The 16512-nt window shown below is 35.4% G+C and overlaps 1 pseudogene; it reads left to right on the top strand.

The window, feature by feature from the left end:
- The first annotated feature begins 213 nt into the window (after positions 1–213).
- On the top strand, positions 214–1250 carry LOC112825661 (large ribosomal subunit protein eL18-like; annotated as a pseudogene).
- The last annotated feature ends 15262 nt before the right edge of the window (positions 1251–16512 follow it).

The following is a 16512-nucleotide window of genomic DNA, read 5'->3' as shown; positions in this document are numbered from 1 at the left end:
GTTTCTATTTCTTTAATTTGTCTATTCAATTATCTATTCAGCAATCACTGTGGAGTTCTAGGCATATAAATTTGGCAAGGCTTTGGGGCTATCAAATACCTTTGGATTCAGGACTACTCTGGAAGAAGTCTACAGTCGAATGTGTTTTGTGACCAACAAAAATGAAAAATGTAGGTTCTCCCTTTCCAGACCTGGCTGAGCGGGAGAGCCATCATGGGAGTTGACACCTGCCACAACAAGGACCAAGAGTTTCCGTGCAACGAGCCCAAGAGCCAGGACATCTACCTGAGACTGTTGGTCAAGCTGTACACATAGGTTTCTGGCCAGATGAACCAACTCTACCTTTAACCAAGTTGTGTTGAAGAGGTTGTTCCCACCAACCTGCTGCCTCTGTCCCTTTCCTGGATGATCTGGAAGATGAAGTTACCTGGTCAGGAAAACAAAACAGCTGTGGTTGTAGGAAGTATAATCAATGGTGTGTATGTCCAGGAGGTGCCCAAACTGAAGGTGTGAGTCCTGTGCTTGAGCAGCTGGGCCTGGGTCTGCATCCTCAAAGCTGGAAGCAAGATCCTTACTTTTAACCAGTTGGCCCTGGATTCCCCCAGGGCTATGGCACCATCTTGCTCTCTGGTCCACGCAAGGGCAGAGAGGTATACAGGCATTGTGGCAAGGCCCCAGGAACCCCTCACAGCCACATCAAACCCTACGTGTGAGCCAAGGAACGGAAGTTCGACGGCACTGGAGGCCGCAGGTCCAACCGGGGCTACAAAAACCAACCCCAGATCCTGCCTTGTTACTACAAGATTTTGAATGCTGAAAAGAAAGGAAGGAAGGAAGGAAGGAAGGAAGGAAGGAAGGAAGGAAGGAAGGAAGGAAGGAAGGAAGGAAGAAGAAAAGGAAAGAAAGAAAAGAAAAAATAAGAAAAGAGAAAAGAAAGAAAAAAAAAGAAAAGAAAAGGAAAGGAAAGAATATGGTAATAAAGATAATGGGCAGACTAGGCACAGAAGACGGAATAATCAACATCACCTACGAAGGGAATAATTATAAATGGTCTTGGAACCAAAAAGGTCAGGACTTGCATTTTAGCTGTGCCATGAAATAGCTGTGTGATTGCGGGCACTACCAGCTTACTCCTCTGTGAAGTAGATCTTTACTGACTACTACCTCCTAGGACTCTTGGATGGACTCTGTAGACAGTACAAAGTCCTTAGCAAAATTACTACATGAAAGCTATTTTTAGCAATTGACAGTCCTCAATTTTAATTCATTTTTGCAACAATTTGACTCTGCTTATTATTTTACTCTGACAACCCCAAATTGCTTTTTAAATATCCAAATGAACCATTGATGCCAAGACTATCAGTGGCATAGCAGGCCAATCAACCTTTCCGTTTGTTTAGTGTTATCATTTTCCTCTGTTCAACAGTTTGATTAATTAGTTGCCTCTTTAATTATAAACTACCTTTGCTTTCTTACAAAAATGTTTAAAAAAAGAAAAAAATGTTTAAGAAGAAAAAAATGAAAGTGACAGGAAGGCATTAGCGATAAGCTGCTCATTCTCATAAAATTATTGTAATTTAGGCAAGTTTGGGAATTATTAGGATTGACAGAGAAGCTGACCTTTAATCTCAAATTGAAGTCTACTCTGCAAATTTGATGTTTTATAGATATTTTAGAAATGTGTCATGGACAGTAGGAAAATACTTGTCATATTGTGAAGAGTTAAAGATGATTTAATCATGAGAATGGGAATGTCATTTTAAAAAGAAAAGGAGGATCTATCCAGATAGAGGAAATGTGGGTAAAACCTTAAAGGCATGGGTCATTTACATCACATGTCAATAGAGTTGTGAAAATTCAGTGTAATGAGAACACAGGAAGCATGCGGGAAAGAGAAGAATATTAGTTTAGAGAGGGAATGGACAAGTTTATAAAAAAAAAAAGTGTCTGGCTAAGGAGTTAGAATAATTTAAGAACATTTGAAGAAATGATAAAATTGGACTATTATATAGCTAGGATATTACAGAGAAACTTCTATTTGTGTCTATATATAGGGGACATGAGTAGGGGATAGTTAGACTCACAGGAAGGAAAGGAGGAAGGGATTGTGAAAAAGCCATGCTTGGTAGAGTAATTTTAGAACAGCCCAGAATCCAAAAGCTAGCATGGTACCTGGTTATTAATAGGCACTCAGTAAATTACAGCATGAATATAGAAAAGAGTTTAGAAATAAATTGGGGCTTATCTTTGATCAAATCCAGAAGCTATGATCTTACCAATTTTGCTGTGAACCAAATGTCTTGATTGTATTACTAGGGCATCCTTCCCCCACAATTAAAGTAAGAAGATGTTATGTATATACATAACTATTATAACTTTTCTAACCATAACTATTACAAATAAAGACCCTTGTCTTAAAGGGTCTTTAATTTACTTAATTTACTTTAAAGCTGAAGTAAATTAAAATCCTTCATTTCAAAGTTATGTGTTTAAGAAACATATTTTTTAAATGTTTAAAATATATTTCCCACTTCTAATTATTATTTTTTAAACTAACATATAATGTATTATTTGTTTCAGATCTGTGATTCATCAGTCTTACACGACAGCCAGAGCTCACCATGACACATACCCTCCCTAATGTCCATCACCCAGCCACCCCGTCTCCCCACATACCTCCCCTCCAGCAACCCTCAAGTTTGTTTCCTAAGATTAAGAGTCTCCTATGGCTTATCTCCCTCTCTGGTTTCATCTTGTTTTACTTTTTCCTCTCCTCCCTTATGAGCCTCTGCTTTATTTCTTAAATTCCTCATATCAGTGAGATGATATGATAATTGTCTTTCTCTGACTGACTTACTTCATTTAACATAATATCCTCTAGTTCTATCCACGTTGTTGCAAATGGCAAGATTTCATTTTTTGATGGCTGCATAATATTCCATTGTGTATATATACCACATCTTCTTTATCCATTCATCTGTCAATGGACATCTGGGTTCTTTCCATAGTTTGGCTATTGTGGACATTGCTGCTATAAGCATTGGGGTGCATGTGCCCCTTCAGATCACTACATCTGTATCTTTGGGGTAAAAATATATTCCCCACTTCTTTAAGGGTATAATTCCTTTGTATTCAACTATTAGATATATTTTTTTTCAGGTTGAGGTGCCATATTTATTGTAATTCTTGTGAATTTCTTAACCACTTAGCCAGTGTAAAAACTGTACTTTTTTTAAAATTAGGTTCCTGTCTTTTTTTTATTAGCTTCCTGTCTTTTTTTTATTATTATGTTATGTTAATCACCATACATTACATCATTAGTTTTTGATGTAGTGTTCCAGGATTCATTGTTTGTGTATAACACCCAGTGTTCCATGAAGTACGTGCCCTCTTTAATACCCATCACCAGGCTAACCCGTCCCCCCTCCCTCTCCCCTCTAGAACCCTCAGTTTGTTTCTCAGAGTCCATAGTCTCTCCTGGTTTGTCTCCCCCTTCGATTCCCCCCCTTCATTCTTCCCCTCCTGCTATCTTCTTCGTCTTCTTTTTTTTTTTTTTTAACATATAATGTATTATTTGTTTCAGAGGTACAGGTCTGAGATTCAACAGTCTTACACAATTCACAGCGCTCACCATAGCACATACCCTCCCCAGTGTCTATCACCCAGCCACCCCATCCCTCCCGCCCCCCACCACTCCAGCAACCCTCAGTTTGTTTCCTAAGATTAAGAATTCCTCATATCAGTGAAGTCATATGATACATGTCTTTCTCTGATTAACTTATATTTTTTAAAGACTACTTCTCAAGATCCACAAATAGCAAAGAAATTCACAAAACTAATACTTTGGAAACTTCCACACATTCTTTCAGAACAATTCTCAGTCATTCTGTGATTTGGGGCAAGTGATTTAACTTTCCTGAGTTTCACTTCCCTCTTTCCTTTGGTAGAAGTGATACTCTGTTTCCCAAAGACTAGCTTTATTAATTAGTTAATATTGGCAAAGATTAATAGTATGTGAAGATGTAAATTATTATTATTTTAATTTTTATTCCTGAATTCACATTTCTAGAATGAAATTTGGCTTGGCTAATTTTGGTAATTATAAAATTAAACTTTATTTTTTTAACTATCATTTATTTAATTTCCACTATGTGCTGAACACGAAGTTAAATCTATAAAACAATTATCTACTAAAAAAATCCAGATAAGTAATATTCTCATTGTATAGAATAGAAAAAATGAGGTATAGAGGAATTAATAATCTGTTCGAGGTTACACAACTGTAAATAAAGAGATTTAAGACCTCTGCTCAAAACTAACATATTAAATTAGCTATTATTAATATCTGATATTCTGTATCAATCATGAATATTAATGGATCTGCTGCCTCTCACAGTCTCTAAAAGTTAAAGCTTGGCTAATCAATTTAGTTTATTCCTTTTAATCAGATATCATGTAGGTAATATGCAATCACCCATTGCTTTTTTTTACTAAATTTATTAACTGTCTGCATATACCCCTGTAAAACTTGTTTAGTAAAATAAATCCAGTAAAGTAAAATAAGTCTTATTTAGTACAATAAGTTCAGTATCTTTATAGGTTCTTTATTATTTCCAAAACATAAAATAATTTTTATTGTTACCAATACCACCCCCATTAATATTTCATTGCTCTAGGCCTATCAACTCATATGTTTGTTGAATATTACATGAATGAATATACATAAATATTATTCATTTGATATCTCAATATGTAGCAATTTTTTATTTTAAAGAGTCCAAATAGTCCCTGGTCCAAAATTTTAAAGGGCTAATGAGTTGAAATTGTCACCACCTATGTTTTAGGATATACCTACTACAGTCTTTTATTTTCTTCTTTTGTATCTTTAAATCAAAAGACTTTCCCCAATATTATATCCCCATTTTTAATATAACAAGCCACTTTTTTCCTTCTCTTCTATTTTTTGGATCTCATATACAACACTTATTCCTCAAGTTCAATTTCTTCTTAGTCTTCTTTATAGAGTATATTTCACCTACCAGTTTTGATATTCCAATTAAGGAAATGTTATCTTTCCATTTTTATTATGCTCAACAGGTCATATTCTCCATCATTTAGAAACATTTCCAGTTAATCTTTTTAATTTCCCATTTACTTTGTAGTTACTTATAGACAATTAAGTCCAGTATGTTAATATTACTTATCACTTATCTTATATTTCATCTTAGCTTGTAGAACTCCCTATTCTCTTCATTGTGCATGTTGAGATTATTTGGGCTAAGCAAAAGATCCTCCCTTAATACCCAATTTAAAGCCAACTTAATGAGCCCTGCCAGTTCCGAACACAACAGGGAGTTTGGTATCCCATCTGGTTAAGTGGAGACTACAATAACTTCCATGATGAGGACATCTGTTTAGAAAAATCAGAGTTCCATAAATCTAAAACTCTCCTTCCTGTACCACTAACACACCCATAATTTGTGCTTTATCTTTATTCTCCTTCATGTGTGATACCAAGGTCTTCAAGATGACTCCCTTTCCTCAATTCCCTTAACTAAACTTCTTGGTACATATAAAGTAAAAATAAAACAGCAAAGTTGAAATCATGTAACCGGTCCAGACTTGTTCTTTTCATCCACAATGTTTGTTTCTGTCAAATACATTTAGAAGATGATACAAATACAGATCTGCCGATGATGACAGAAACCATACTCAACATCTGTACAGTGTTCACTAAGTTAAGCCCTAGAAATTCCATATGCATTATTACCTTTAATCCTGACAATAACCATAAGAAGAAAGTAAATGAGTATTCTGATCACTTCTCCAGCACTCATTCCATTCCTCATCAATTCTGTAGCAAAAAAAGGACAATTGGAAAAAAATACACTATAAAACAGCAGCAGCGACAACAATAAAAATAAATAAAACAAAGACAAAACTTCCTGCCTTCATGAAGTTTACATTCTCTCATTCTCCTGAAGCTTGAGCAACTGTGGACTCTGATGTATGAGCCAAGAAATCTCCTCATGTTATCTACTTAAATGTTATTGACACAATTTTACAGGGAAAACAAATAAGCGTTGTGCTTTAGTTAAATAGATATGGGAACACAATGAATACCTTAACCTACCAAAACCAAAACAATAAGAGATAACAATAACAACACCTTTAATGTGTCAGATACTATAATCATCACTGAAAACACAAATAAAGTGAAATCCATGCCCATGTTTTCAAGCAGAACACATAAGGTACCAGAAAACAATACTTACTTACTCTAAAGTAAGTAAAGGTGAGTAAAAACTTATCTCAAGAACCAACACGCATGAATATTACTCATTAACAAAAGACTCAGTCTCTCTCTCTCTCTGACCTTGTTTACCTCTATGTTACATATCATTTTAACCTCCAGAAAGCCGTAATGTCTAATATAAAAAGAAATTAAAAGAATCACTTGCTTATTTTAGTGAAAAGTGATTCTTTATAGCAATAGGAGAAAGGCAAACTTTAAAGGAAGATCTACATAGTTAAAATAAAAAAGTAAATGGAGAGACGTAACAGAGAGGCCAACAAATGGCAATAAACCCTAAGGAAAATACTCTTCTATAAACACATTGAATGATTAGTGGTGGTAGTAATTTCAAGTCATGTAATAGAGTGAAAATTATGACGAGTACATTACACTTAACAATTCAGGGGAGTATACCTTTTAAGTACATTTCTATTAAAATGAATTCTGTCTTTTTAAAGGATTCAGCTTAAAGGTGTTAATCATCAGTTTTCCAGCAAACCTGGTCATGCTAAATATAGGTAGGTTTATTTTTGAAACTAAAATAATCTCAATAATTGTGAGCAGTCCCCAATGGTATTATGTACCTTTGAAACCTTCACTCCACTTTCCTTCCCCACTGATTGTAAACATTTCCCAGGAAACCCTCAGGAGGAACCTGAGCTTTTACATCAATGCTTTTAGAAATTAAAAAAAAAAAACACTTTTTTTTTGTCCACATACATGTTCTTTCTTATAATCTTAACCCTTTTACTCTTCCTAGAAAGAGTTAGCTCTACTCACTATTTCTAGTTTTAATCTACATTTCCATTCTAAGCCTACGTCACTCTGGCTTCCAACCATTTTACAAAAGACATAAAGTACCGAGCATATTCTTTTCAGTTTTCATCACACTTCAACAGCAGTATTCCCCATGGTTGACCATGTCCTCCTTAAAATCTGCTATTCCTTTGGCTTTTGAGATACAGATTTCCCCTGCTTTCTGAAAGTAGAGCATTCCCCTGAAACCTTTTGTAAGTGGAAATTGCATAAAGCGAAGGAGCAATTACCATTAATTTATAGGGAAATTTTTTAATTAAGTTTTTTTATTTTAATTCCAGTATAGGTAACATACGGTGTTATATTAGTTCCAGGTGTCTAACATAGTGATTCAACAATTCTGTATATACGGAAAATTTTTAGCACTCCCAGACCCAGTAATCAACCTCTCCTAGATTTTTCTGAAATCTGAGGACACATCTTGTGAAGGAACGCACAGAATAAATTGAGATAAATCAAAGATGCTCACAGACACAGTTCAAAGCTGTGGTGGCTGGATGCTGAGTGTCGTTCCCAGGGAAGGAGTTTGGCGGTGCCACTCTCACTGCTTAGGGTGTGTGCTGCTTCAGTAATATCTCACTGCAACACACAATGCGGAATGCTATTTTTGCTTTCTGCCTTTTTTCGTAAAAGCAAAAATCTTCTTTGGATTCTTTCAGTTACCAAAAAGGTATTGATGTAAGTCTTTCATAAAAGCAAAGTGGCCTAACGTGAGCTTTTGAAAAGCAGATACTTGTATAATTCATGTTTTTTACCTATCTGGCTATTCTTCTCCTTGCTGGACTCATCCTCCTCTGCTTGTCTAGTGCATGTTAAATTCCTTGACCCTGAAATCTAATCCATCTCTACCTCTCATTCTACACTTTTCCCCCAGATGGTCTCATTCAACTAGATAGAGATGACCCATAAAATTTAACTCCAGGTCAGGCATCTCCTCCGAGCTTCTGACTCATAAAGTTTTCTAACGGTTTTTTAACATTTCTTGACTCTCAAAAGCATCACAAATTCAACATAACCAAGACTACATTCAGGATCTTTCCATGGCTTCCTTCCTCTAATCAATGAACGACCTCATGTTCCATCTAGTTATACCAGCTAAAAAACTAGGACTCATTTCTGAGATCTCCCTCTCCTTCAACATCCTAAACAATCCATTAATAATACACTCTGTCAATTTTACCTACTAAATATTTCTTGAATCTTTCCATGTCTTTGTTTCCCCCCACCACCTTCTTAGGGCAAGTTGTCATCATCTTTTTCTTGTTCTGTTATATCCTACTAATTTGTTTATCTCTACTAACTTGTCTATCTCCATCTGTTTTGGTATCCCACCCACCCACTCTCCACAAGATAACCAGAGCAATCTATTCTAGAAGTAAATCAATTTATATCATCTTCCTACCTAAAACTCTCCAGTAATTTCCCCTTGCTCATAGGTAGGCACAACTGAGAATGATCTATAAGGACTTAGGTGGTTCGGATTGTTATCCTACTCCAGTCTTATCTTGAACCATTACTAACTATCCTTCTTCCTGCCCTGTCATATTAGACTTCTGCTCATTACTGTGTATATGCGCCATGGTTGGTTCTGTCAAGTGTTTTTATCTGTACTGTTCTCTCGGACTGATACACTATTTCCTCCCCTCTTACCTAGCTAAGTCCTATTTAACCTTCAGATGTCAAATCACACGTCCTTTCTTAAGAAAAAGCTTCCTTGGCTTCTCTGAAGATATTAAATCCCCATATATTATAATATCACTCTATTTTTAAAAGTACTTTCCCTGTTCAATTTTACATTTGTGTGTGTTTGATTAAGGTGTATGTCTCCCTCTAGAATGCACACTACCTAAGAACAGGGATTAGAACTAGTTTGACTCACTATTTAATCCCAAGGCCCAATACAGTGCCTAGAGCAGAGTTTCTACTCAATAATCAATAATCAAGGCTGAATGAATAAATGAATGACTATCTTCAATCTCCTGCTTAGTCTGAATAAATGAATGCTTTATTGAGCTTCCACTTGTGCCTAATTTTCAATATCTTCTTCCATTTCAGATAATTTAAGCTGTAATGAACCTTAAGTAACTTAAGGAGCAAAATCTTGAGGAAAAAAATGACTTTATTTGGTTATATACTCTTTATATTCCTTATCACTTTTAATCTTGATTTTACCAATTTATATTTTCAGAAGCTTCTACCCCCTGTATTGTCCCACATTAAACAAATATTTTTGGTGCATAAATGGTATCTCTTATTAAGTGACTTAACCACGATACAACTAAATTGTGGTGGATACGGATCTAAAATGCTACTTATCTGACATCTAATTCCATTTTGTTTCCTCCAAATGGGCAGCTATGAAGTAGCCACTAAAAGAGAGAACAGACCATAAGAATTGCAGGTAATTCTTCTAAAATATTATGTAGGTCTATTTACCCTTTTCATGATCCACTCTTTCTTTCACTTACAGGAAACATGAAGACTGCCATTTTTCTACGAGATTTAGTTCAGGCCTACAGGCCCCCAAAAGATTTGACGAGATACTCTTGTGGCTTCATGAGAAGTTGTGTTGAATCTTAATGTCTGGTCCCATCCCTTCCTATTTTGGTAGTCCTGTGGGTCCTTTCCTACTTTTTAAGTAGAAGATAAAAATAGAAAATGCTAGCTTAGTGTGTGGTTTCCGAAAGATTGCTGATTCTTTGTCTATACCAAACTTCATTAAAGAAAAGATGTCCAAGAAAAAAGTGGTTCAAAATCATAGATTCATATCCAAGCACAGATACTTCAGTTAAAATGGTATTTCTCTTTATGGAAATATTGTATCTAAAATACAGTATATCTTGTATCTAAAATCTAGTGTATATATATAGTATATATTTCATGGTTTTAATAAACTATATTTTTCAAAATGGAATGAATTTTGGTAAATATTCTCATACTGGTCCCATATAATTGGCATGGCACTTGGCAATTTTCAATGTTCTCTTTATTATTTTCACTGCACTATCCTGGGATTTACAATGCTCTAAGATAGCATTAATATGTGAAGAATATTTACCCTTGACAGGATATAGACCTGGGTTATTATGGACCTTGAGACTGTTATACAAATTATACATATAACCCACCAGTCTTGAATAATATTGGGAATGGAATCAATGTTTGGAGTGATATATTCAGAAAATCCAAACTTGTGTCCATCCCTTATTTCTTGTTTGTTTGTTTGTTTTCCCTCAGTCATTTCTCCTATTTCTTCTGTTCCTATATTTGCTTTTATCCAGTTGTTTTAATATGGCAGCAACTGCTTTTCCCACTTCATAGTCACTAAAGAACAAAACCGAATGGTGGTAAGGGAAACTAAACAAATTCTGTGTGTTTTCCATTAATAATACTCATTTTTATAATGACACTACAGTTAGAGGCAAATTTCAGGGATTTAGAAAATTCATTCCCGATAATATCAAATGAGATATTATTATATATGTTTATTCATATTATGTATGTTTACTCACATATTATTGGGCAGTGTTTCATAAATACTTTAATTCATTACTTTTTAGACAACATACAAATTTTATATCAAATTTGTTATTTTACTTGTTAAATATTGGAAAATATATTCCAAATGTAAACATATCATATATTCACTGTCTCCTACTCCTTCAGCCTCTGTTCCTTGATGATCACCGATCATCAAAAAACAAGCTTCTTTTCTTTTCTGGAACTTACCAGACTCCATTTTGTCAAACAGTGAGACATTAGGTGGTCCTTGAAGAATGGACAGGATTTCAAAGGGTGGAATGGTGGCAGATAAACATTTTTCCTGATGGGATCATGGCCCAAGGGAAAAGTGCTGTCATGTTTATCAAATGATATGGCTAGGGGCACCTGGGTGGCTCAGTCGTTAAGCGTCTGCCTTCGGCTCAGGTCATGATCCCTGGATCCTGGGATCGAGCCCCGCATCAAGCCCCGCATCAAGCCCCGCATCAAGCCCCGCATCGGGCTCCCTGCTCAGCGGGAAACCTGCTTCTCCCTCTCCCACTCCCCCTGCTTGTGTTCCCTCTCTCGCTGTGTCTCCTTCTGTCAAATAAATAAATAAAATCTTTTAAAAAAATGATATGGCTAGAATGCAGGGTACAAGAATTTTATTATTTAAATGACTTCTCAGTATACTATGGAAATTGTTTTTGTTTCTTTTTTGTTTTTGTTAACAGTTTTAATGAGGTGTAATTGACATTTAATGAAATTTACTTATTTTCAGCGTACAACTCAATGATTTTTGGTGTACTTACAGAGTGTAATTATTACGACTATGTAGCTTCAGAACATTTTGAATTTGTCTTAGACTATTCTAAAGTGATTTAAGATAGAATACAATTTTTAAGGAGAGAAAAATCCCCCATAACATTAATATATTTCAAATATATAAAACAGCATCAGAATATAGATCCAGCCTGAGCTAATGACAAATTTTCTGTTTTTTAAGAAAGTCAGTAAAGTGAGTAGTTTGGATTTAATGTATTGTAATATCAGCCATGAACGCCAGCATGCCCACTATTATCAAAACCATCATCCTACCATTCTTTTGTATAAATTAGATATGACAAATGAACTCTAAAATTGTTTTCCTTTAGATTTTAAGACTAGGTGTAAAAGCCAACCATCGAGGCATTCATGTGAAGTTCGTGTCTGATGAGGGTGTGAGAGTGTTTACACAATCAAAGTACTAGTAGTTGAAAACTTCCAGAGAAATAAGGAAAAAAAAAAGATGATATATATGAACCCACAAGTGGCTAAGCTGATTTTAAAACACTAGAGACTTATCAGTGATATTCTTGTCAGTTATCAGGTGTTATTCTTCCTGAAGCTACAACTCCCAAATCAGTGGCAGCGTATTGAAACTTTTCTTCCCAGGATCCAGAAACATTCTCACTTGCCAAAATGGAGATAATCTCCCAAAAAGTGAATATTCAGGAAACTTCAATTACATGAATCTCATTTATATCCAAATCCCTATCATAAGAAATTAAGCCATATACTCTGAATGAGAAACTCTTTTGCATTCATCTAATCCCAGTGTTTATCTGAATGAATTCACTGTCACCCCACTCTTTTACTCAAGGATTTGCAACGGGTTCTACATCATTCCCTAGGCCCGTTTTAAAGCTGATACGAGAATATGGGTGCCTTACACTTGCAGGTCCACACACATTTGCATCTGCTTGTGCCTTCTAAAAGCTCTGAATCATTGGTTCTCAAATTTGGCTGCACATTGTCAGCACCCGCAGAACCTTAGCCACAACTGGTGCCCAGGGTCTCTGGTTTTATTAGCATGGCAAGTTTTCATAGCTCTCCTGGGGATTCTAAGAAGCAGCAAAGTTTGAAAATCACCGCCCTCAACTACTGAGGGAAAAAAGGTAGACCATGCTCATGCCCTGCTACTGGTACTAAGAACTAATTCTGCTCTGAATGCCATACTGAGCACATGGAGGAATATATATTCTTAGTCTGAATATGAGACACAAAAGCTTCCTGAAGCAACAACAGTCTTTGCCAACCTCTAAGTCTTTGCCAGAGGGACTGATACACTTTCCATTTCAAAATGTTTCTTCCTTGACCTTTTGCTGTCGACCAGATGCTTCGTTATTTCTTATTATGAGTTTTACAGAATCAGATGAGTGCTATTTGCATTGGCCTCCATCACTTCCTGGTAAGGGGCAGATTAAAATCCCTATACTACCTTTAGAAGAATTTCTCTGTTGGCACCAGCTATATTCAGGAGACCTTTTAAAAGTAAACAAGAAAACCTTTCCTAATATAATCTCCATGGAGATTATTTCAGAGGATGGGATTTGTGGTTGATTTCACTCACATTATTATTTAAAATAAATGCAAAAGAGAAGGCACAAAATATAGAATATTAAGATAAAGTTTAAGTATAAATTAAAATAAAAATTTGAGTTTTGGAATTCACTTATTTTGACTTATTTAACAATATTATTTGAAAGATCAGTAAAAAAAAAAATACTTTTAAGCTGTTGAATTTTAAGTTTTTCCGAAGCATCTTTTTTTTTTCCCCCTGCCAGTGGAATTCTCTGAGGCAAATCGAGTGAAATATTTCGCTGGAGGGGATACTTTACTTTCAAGAAGCATTCTTTTGCATCATGAAATATAGCGAGGGAAGGAAAAAAAATCAAAGGCAATGCTATAATTTGTGGCAGGCAAGAAAAAATTAATATTAACATGGTCATGAGATCTCTTAATTTTCCTACAGCTTAAGTCATGATTTAAAAATCTGTTAATTATTCAGATATTAAAACATGCACCCACATAGTTTTTACTTCTTTCATTTAAATATTCGTTGTTTTTCCCTTTGATGGCATGTCAAGGGAAGAGAATGCCCTTTACGACTTATCTCAGACATCTGCTGCTGAGGAACCTTCTGTTAATTATCCTGACATATCTAACCTGTGAGGATTTTTTATTTTTATGAGCTGAAGACTAAAAGGTAAAGAGAAAATAAAAGAAGAACTACAGTTAAAGCATTCCATAATTGAATGATACACCTAAGTCATTTTCACATTATTAACTTGGTTCATACAATTCATAGTCTCTTTAACAATTTAAGATCTAAATATTCAGAACATGCTTCACGAGCAGTTGTGAGGCACGCGAGGTACAGCAAATGGATGTTCTTTTTGTGTTTGAGGCTCTCTGTCTAATATATTGTGTGTATGATTTTTTTTTTTTGCCATAGTTAGTACCTTATGCCCTTAATAGTGCCTTGCGTTGTTATTGTTAAGGAGGCTCTTGCCTGAAGGAAAAGAGAAGATTTATTCCTATGAGATTTTCTAAGATATTCTGTGGATTGCAGATGGCATAGTTTTACATTTATTGAAATTGTCTTTCCCTTGGGTCTTAAGAAAATGTGCCTAAAGCTATTATCGTAACTATCGACTCTTTGGGATTTCATGGACGCAGCTCTCTGTCCCAAGTGGTTCCAAAATGACCTTTATGAGCCAAAGTTCAAGCTGAGTGAAGGTTCTAAGATGGAGATTAGAGACCTGTCAGTTGTCTGAAAGGATAAAAGTGTAAAATCATATGTGATGCTCAGTTCAGCCACATCAAACACTAAGAAATGTTTACTGAATGAACTACACCATCTCTAATCATACTTTTCCCTTAAGTATCCACGTTATCATGAGCCCCAAACACCAAGAGAGGCTGCAAACGAAGAGCTCCTAATAAGTATGCACCAATTAGAGTAGGCATGTGCTTGCACCTTAATTTCGCCCCGCAATTATTTTTACTGTTCAAATGAATTTGACTTGTTTTTAGAAACTCTCCATCCCATTCTGCCACTTCCTTTAATTAACTTTTCAAAATTAAGAGAGAAAAATCTGAGACATAATGACACATTAAATATGGTGGGGAAAGCAAAGGCAAAATACGTGTTTACCAGAGCACGATATGGAAAATCTCTCAACCGTGGTGTTTTGCAAGAATAAGTTCCCTTTGTGCATAGTTCTATACATCTAATTTCTAGTAGTAAAAAGAGGGGCATCAGTAACAAATGCAAAGTAGGCAACTGTGAAAGTACGACTTGCAATTTCCGGAGGTCAAATACTAGTCTCCTGCTGCAGACACCACTCCCGGTGAAAATGAATCAAGCCGGAGTGGAAAGCCTCGGTAGCAATGCATCTCTCTCCCTACCCACCGCCCATGGTGCTGCCACGATCTTTTAATTTGCCATATCTTGGTCGTAGTTTTCTATTCTCTGAACAGCTGAACGCATATTGCATGCCTCATTGATGCATCATTTGGAAAAAATTAGCACTTATCATCTTGTTATATTACTAAGAGGCAATATTATAGTCATTTAGCTACCTGACATGTACTTACCTTTGTTGGAAAAATAATAAATTAAACTAGTGAACTATTTGGGATAGTAATCTAACTACTGAAAAGACAAATACTAAGAGGAAAAAAAACGTTAAACACATAAAGCTGGACCCTGGAAGTTCTATTATTTAAACAGCTGCATATTTTTATTAGCTATTCAAAAGTAGTTTTACTGTAGTATTGTACATTATGTGTTTAGAGGTCCAAATATTTTAATGCATTGTTCTCCCCATGAAATAGCTGTCAGATTATAATTGGATTCAGTATTGCCTTAAAGCACATGTGTTTCCTTTAACATTTATCTTTAAACAGATTTCTACCTTATTATTAGTTCCTTTTTTTTAATGCTTACACAGAGAGCTGATTTCCCTAAGTTATAATTTAAATAACTCTTGGTCTTCACTAATTCCAAATTGTGTAACATCATAAAATAATCTAATTAAAAAAAGCAAAGGCCTCTACTTTACATAATGTATTCAACAACCAACAACTAAAAACTCCTGTGATTTTTTTTTTATCTGTAAGGGAATTATATAGACAAGAGCTTAATTAAAGTTGATCTCTCTCTATTTTATATCTTTACAGATAGAGGCTTGGAAGAATAATGCTTAAAATTTCTCCAACTAACATATCAATCTTCACCACCTCGAAATAGTTCTATTTTTTAAATGGAAGAAAGACAATTTAGAAATATCTTTCGTTATTCAAAACTGAATCATGAACACCATTTAAATGATACCTAGAATGCTTAAGCTGTTTAGAGCATCTTCGTATCTCCCATCAAAGCATAAATTTGTGACTTACCATTCCCTCTCCTTCAAAAAGGCCATGGATTTAAACAAAATATGGACTCTCTCCCTAACAGTCAGTAGAATTATCATCAAAAATGAATCTTTAAAAATATGTAATAAATACTTGCAAATTTTTTTCCGCTTTATCAAACTACAAAGTTACAACTTGAGGAATGTTATTATAAATCCTCACAGCCTAATGATCAATGGAAAATCCCCTCCTACTTCTGACAGCAGAAGAGGAAAAGTAACCATTCTGAAATATGCCCAGAACTTTCTGTTCTTAACAAGGCCTGCTCTTAAGGTAAACTATTTTACCAGAGCCTAACCAACTGAAGTTTTACCAAACTCTAAATGACCTGGAAAAGGAAGATACTGAACTCCAACCCCCTTTAGCCTTTAATGTGGAGGAAGAGAAATACCCAGCTTAAGCTCACTAGAAGATTGAGACCTAACGATAGGACCTTAGAGAATGCTTCCCGTGTCCCACACCTTACTACCACATTGATAGGGCTCCTGTGTAATCACAAGGATTAAAGCCAAAAGAACTGCAAATCTCAGTACCCAAGAAGGCTCTAGGGAAACTCAAAGACAACAGGGGAGACAAAAAAAAGGACACTAGAGGAAATTTTAGCCTGTGACACCACAACTACAGCAAACAGTGAACACAGTCTACTGCTAGCCATATAACCATGAACCTTACAATGA

Source organism: Callorhinus ursinus, unplaced genomic scaffold (genome assembly GCF_003265705.2).
Source record: "Callorhinus ursinus isolate GAN/ISIS: 27379988/994484 unplaced genomic scaffold, GSC_fseal_2.0 scaffold4, whole genome shotgun sequence".
Classification (NCBI taxonomy): domain Eukaryota; kingdom Metazoa; phylum Chordata; class Mammalia; order Carnivora; family Otariidae; genus Callorhinus; species Callorhinus ursinus.
Note: the sequence above shows the minus strand (reverse complement) of the source record. Positions and strands in the feature narration are given on the sequence as shown.